Source organism: Gadus macrocephalus, chromosome 18, assembly GCF_031168955.1.
Source record: "Gadus macrocephalus chromosome 18, ASM3116895v1".
In the NCBI taxonomy this organism is placed as follows: domain Eukaryota; kingdom Metazoa; phylum Chordata; class Actinopteri; order Gadiformes; family Gadidae; genus Gadus; species Gadus macrocephalus.
In genome coordinates this window covers 20,647,911-20,654,116 of record NC_082399.1, presented here as the reverse complement: position 1 = coordinate 20,654,116, position 6,206 = coordinate 20,647,911, and the positions used below count along the sequence as shown (strand labels likewise).

The 6,206-nt window shown below is 46.5% G+C and overlaps 1 non-coding gene across 1 annotated transcript; it reads left to right on the top strand.

Annotated features, from left to right (window-relative positions):
- Positions 1–647: 647 nt before the first annotated feature.
- trnav-aac (transfer RNA valine (anticodon AAC)) lies at positions 648–720 on the top strand. Its single transcript has one exon. It is a non-coding gene; the product is annotated as a tRNA-Val (tRNA).
- Positions 721–6,206: the final 5,486 nt, after the last annotated feature.

The following is a 6,206-nucleotide window of genomic DNA, read 5'->3' as shown; positions in this document are numbered from 1 at the left end:
CTCCTGCGACATACGTCCACTGACAAGAACATATATACATATTAAGTTGTGTAACCTGACAAGCGGGACAGTCTGTTGTAGTAGTATCACTTAATATTACTGCTAACTGGTGCTACCGCTAACCGGCACTAACTTTTTTCATAGTAGAACACAACCGATAGCTGAAGCCAAGCAAAATACACATACACATTATTCACTGATCTTACCAGGAACGCCAATATCCTCTGCCACGTCGACCCACGCCCCCTCTCTGTTTTGTTCCTGTCCCTGTACGACACCATCGTGGTGTCGTACAGGGCAGGACGGCCGCACACGGCGACGATGATATTTTGATCCACCTCCATTTCTGTTCGTGTCGTGTCTGCACCTTAACACGCGTAAGGTCCCCGGTTCGAAACCGGGCTGAAACAGCATTACTGTTTTGAGACATACAAAGTTAATGTTTAAATTCTCCTGCTTTACTATCAAGCAGCTATTCGTGAAAAGTCTATCTTCAACAGAACCTTCAGCAGCGTCTACTTGGCACCACGCCACCTCTTCAACCAATAGCCTCGTCATATTATTAAGTGTTTAAACCAGCGCTGAAAACCTGTTCATGCGGGTGCTTCTCATGACAAAATGTTCGAGGGTTTTGATCAAACTGAAAGGTTTCCGTAGTGTAGTGGTTATCACGTTCGCCTAACACGCGAAAGGTCCCCGGTTCGAGACCGGGCGGAAACATGGTCAAAGTATTTGTATTTAGTGCTCGCAGTTGAGAGCATAGACTGTATGAAAGTTAAACTCTAACTCTAGTTGTGAGAAGTTCTTAGAAGTGTCTGGGTGTCAACCTCCTTTCCTGATTTGCCTAGCGTTCCTGGGTCTTCTTTGTGCACCTCTCCAGCATGGACTTCTGGGGTAACCGTCTCATCCTGGATCGTCTAGCGTGCAAAGGACGGTTCGTAGCCTATTAGCATGTCTTGGCGGGCTTTGGCCACTGTCGTTACGACCATACAGTTGAAGCCTAGCGTGCTAGCATTGTTCCCCGCGGTAGCAGATGGGCAAATGAATACGTTATTCCAGACTCAGAGTTCCATATTTGAACGCAATGCATTACACTGCTTGGGCGTCAACGTTTGCGTGATCTTTTGAAGAAACGTAGCGTTGCAAAACCTGGGATGGACTAGTGTGGACCGCCGTCATTGCAGCTCTCTGCTGCTCCCTGCTAGCAGCGTCACTACACTGTCCACATGTTTCACAAATAGAGTTTGGCGAGACGTTGTCAGTGTCTGTATGTTGCTTAAATTCTCCGAAACAGTGGGCGCTAAAGATCAGCGTGAACACGGCAACACTCTCGAGTTGGTGAGTTAACAAAGTATTAACATAGTAGCTGTGTTTTCTGTGTAGGTATATCTTGCTTTGGTATACAAAAAACACTTTTATATTTGTAGGTACTGCAAACGGGAAAGAGGACAGGAGAAGAGGATTCTCGAGCAAGGGATCTGTCCGCCTCAGACAACAACTGTGAGCCCCGAGCGCCTGCCTCCTGCAGTTCAGAGGAAAGGCAAACCGTGTATGCCTCAAAGCATCGCGGCATATTCCCACGTGTTTGTTCTGCCACCTAACACTGCAGGGACGGCAACACTGCAGGGACGGAAGATCAGAAGAGTGAACCCTCCTTCTGATCTTCTGAGGCCACCATTCCTCGCAGCCCTCGAGCCTCAAATCCAGCCCCCCACACCTGTGTTTCCCACACCTCCATTCATCCCACCTCTCCTGCCTCAACCCCTCTGGTCTGTGCCTCAACCTCACCTGCCTGCCTTACAGCCTGCAGGAGCATCTGTGGTACATGTGTCATACCTACCATATACCACCACCCACTATCGAAAGAAAAAAAGAGAGGAGGAGGAGAAGACTGGTTTTAAGAAGAGGAAATATACAAGGAGTAGTGCCACCATTCTCTGCCGTCAGTGTCAGAGGGAGCGGGACCCTGCCACTCACAATCAGTACTTTGGGAACTGGTACTGCCACGCCACAGCCACCATGACCCTGGCTGAGTGGAGGGCTGCACTTGAAGCCCAGGGTTATGGGAGGAAGAAGGGAGCTCCACTTTAAATTGGCAGTGTATCGGGCACAAAAAGTTTTTAATGTTTTTTAATGTTGTTTTTAAGTTTTAATTTAAGTTTTTAGTTGTAACTTTTTGTGCAATAACGTTTTACTGTGAGTGTGACACAATCTTAATTTAATTTCCCTCTTAATGCTTTAATAAAACACAATATGACAAAATACAAATGTTGTTTATTCAAATACAATATACCACTGGGGAGCTTGAAGTTACAAAAAATCAAATCAAGTTGTATACCCTTTATCACCCTTTATCGCCGGGTGACGGCGCGGCTGTGTCCAGACGCCGTTAGGGTCTCTCTGTTTAGACTGTGCTTTTTACCTATTTTTTTTATATTTAATCTTTTTTACTGATGTGACTTTTAGTATGATCACATATGATCACCAAATGCTTTTAGAAATAAGGGATCAGTGCGGCATATTTTTTGTTAGCACGTCTTTTGACAGCAAGTCGGCGTTTCCAGCTGAGATTCTCCGACCAACTGACGGTCATAATAGTAATAGCGACAAGCCCTGGAAACGGTCAAAACACAGAGGGAGAAGAGGGGGGATCCGGGACAGACTGAGGAGGAAGGCAAACCATCCACCTTTGCCCAGTATTCTGCTAGCAAATGTCCAGTCTCTAGAGAATAAGATGGATGATATTAGAGCAAGGATTGCCTTCCAGCGAGACGTCAGAGATTGTAGCATTTTATGTTTTACCGAATCCTGGCTGTCCCCATCTATCCCGGATCACTCTGTTACACCCGCCGAGCATTTCTCCATCGCTCGCATGGATAGAACGGAAGAGTCCGGAAAGTCCAAGGGTGGAGGAGTTTGTTTCATGACTAACAACAAGTGGTGTGATCCGAGGAACATTACCGTTCTCTCCCAGGGCTGTACTCCCCATCAGGAACATCTGTCCATTATGTGCCGCCCCCACTATCTACCCCGTGAGTTCACCGCAATCATCACCACCGCGGTTTACATCCCCCCACAAGCCAACACAGATACTGCCATATCCGAGCTGCAGGAGGTGATAAACAAACAACAACATCGTCATCCGGCAGCTGCTATCATCGTTCTCGGTGATTTTAACAAAGCCAAACTTTCCCGGGGCCTGCCTGAATTTAAACAGCATATCCACTTCCCGACGCGAGGAGACAACACCTTGGATCACTGCTACACTCCGTTCAAGGACAGCTACAAGGCTATCCCCCTGCCTGCATTCGGTAAGTCCGATCACGTTGCCATCTTCCTTCTCCCTAAATACAAGCAAAAGATCCTTAACGAAGCTGTGGTGACTAAGGAAGTAAAACGTTGGAATGACCAATCAGAAGGCTTGCTGCAAGACGCGCTTGACAACGCTGACTGGGAAATGTTCCGGGAGTCCTCCAACAACGTCAGTGAGTTTGCGGAAGTGGTCGGGAACTACATACACCTACTGGTAAATGACATTATACCATCAGTCAAAATAAAAGTTTTCCCAAATCAGAAGCCATGGGTAGATGGAACTGTCAGGGCAGCACTTTCAGCGCGTACTGCTGCCTATAATGTTGGGATTACTACGGGGGACATGTTGGACTACAAAGTGGCTGCTTATGGCCTAAGGAAGGTCGTAAAAGCTGCAAAGTGCCGATATAAGGACAAAGTGGAAGCCGACTTCATCGCTGGTGACCCCGCTAGTGTGTGGAAGGGCCTGCGAATAATGACAGACTTTAAGAACAAGGCCGGCTCGGTGTGTAGCTCTGACCCCTCCCTTGCTGATGAACTCAACACTTTCTTTGCACGGTTTGAGATGGAGAGTGAAGATCATAACTCAATGGCAGTCATGGCCGACATGTTTGGGAATAACACCAAACCCCCCTTCATAGTAAGTGAGAGTGATGTGAGGAGGGTGTTCAAAGGGGTAAATGGGAAAAAGGCTGCCGGGCCTGACCAGATCCCTGAAAGGGTCCTTAAATCCTGTGCTGACCAACTAGCTCCAGTGTACACCATGATCTTTAATACATCCCTGGCCCAAGCTGTCGTCCCATCTTGCTTTAAAAAGTCTATCATTGTACCGGTGCCCAAAAATAGTAATCCATCATGTTTGAACGATTACCGTCCAGTGGCCCTGACCTCTGCAGTGATGAAATGTTTCGAAAGGCTGGTGAAAAATTACATCTGCACCTCCCTGCCAAACTCGTTCGACCCCCTCCAGTTTGCTTACAAAGCAAACAGAAGCAGAGACGATGCCATCTCCAAACTGCTAAACACCACTCTTACTCATCTGGATGGTGGGGGGGGGAACTATGTGAGGATGCTGTTCATTGATTACAGTTCAGCTTTCAATACCATAGTCCCCCTCCGCCTGATCGACAAGATGAGGTCGCTGGGGATCAACACCCAAATGTGCAACTGGGTGCTCAGCTTCCTTACTGACCGCCCCCAGGTGGTGAAAGTGGAGGGTGGTGTAACCTCTGGGCCGCTGACCCTCAACATCGGTTCCCCCCAGGGCTGTGTTCTGAGCCCGCTGCTGTACAACATCTACACTTATGACTGCACAGCCTCCGGAAGTTCAACCTCCATCATTAAATTTGCAGACGACACTGTGGTGCTGGGTCTTATCTCTGATAACAACGAGCAGCCCTACCAGAACCAAGTGGCAGACCTGGCACTGTGGTGTCAGTCCAACAATTTGGCCCTAAATATAAAAAAGACAAAGGAAATGGTGGTGGACTTCTGGCGGAAGCAGGACAGCGGGTTCACCCCCCTCATCATCAACGGGGAGCCTGTGGAGAGGGTTCCTAGTTTTAAGTACCTGGGTGTGCACATCACTGAAGACCTAACCTGGACCCTCCACACACAACATGTGACAAAGTCATCTAGGCAGCGACTGTACTTCCTCCGGAGGCTGAGGAAATTCAAGGTCTCCCCTTCCATCCTGAAGACCTTCTACTCCTCAGCCGTGGAGAGCGTCCTCACAGGATGCATCTCCGTATGGTACGGAAGCTGTACCGCTCAAGACCAGGCCAACCTACAGAGGGTGGTGCGCTCAGCTGAGCGGACTATCAGAGCGTCCCTACCCAACGTGAAGGACATCTACCACAAGAGGGTGGAGTCGAGGGCAAAAAGCATCAGGAGGGATGACACACACCCCAATGCCAGCCTCTTCACCCTGCTGCCGTCGGGTAGACGCCTACGAAGCCTTAACTCAAGGACTGAGAGACTTAAGAGAAGTTTTTATCCACAGGCAGTGAGACACTTGAATTCAAATTTTTAATTCAACACCTTATTTTTAAATTTGATTTTATTTACATTTTTTATTTTATCTAAATAAATTAACTAATTTATTTTATTTTATATTTTTATGTATTTTTGCACAGTGTGGAGCATTGTCCCTTTAACATTTCACTTCAATTTATTGTATGTGACAAATAAAAACACTTGAACTTGAACTTGATCATAATGCCAGCCTACTTAATCACAATGGTTAGCTTATACATTTTACATAACTTCCTATTAATTGTCAATGCTTTTGATTTAATTTAATTTAAATGCAGAGCGCAAAATGCGTTCATATTACCATGCATAACAAACAAAGCACAGACAGTATTAATTATTATTGCTTGGACAGCATTTATAAGGAACCTGATCACTTAGACACTATGTTTTACAGTGATATTAACATCTCTATAATCACTGTTAACATGGCCTCTTAATGCTTTAATAAAACGGGCACTAAACACACCGGTGTTGGAGATCGTAATGAAATTAAGACGGAGACTTGATTGCCGGTGAAAATACCACGAGAAGGATTTATTTCCCCAAACACAGAACCACACACAGCCAGAGGTGCGTTCCTTAAGTCATGCGTCGCACCACCCAGGTGGGTCTCACACCCCCCTCCCTTAAGGGGCACGCACCATCCATCATACACATAGTGAATTACGATACCGCTACACCGGCATGGTTTAGTTTCATTGGTGAACACAGCGACGACCGGCAACGATATATATTTGATACAACATTATTATTCGTTTGCATAAGGATCTGGACATGTTTCTGACAATATGAATGTACAGTAGTCATATTATGATCATAACGAATTAGGATCTACCGGGATTTGATACGATGAAAATCAG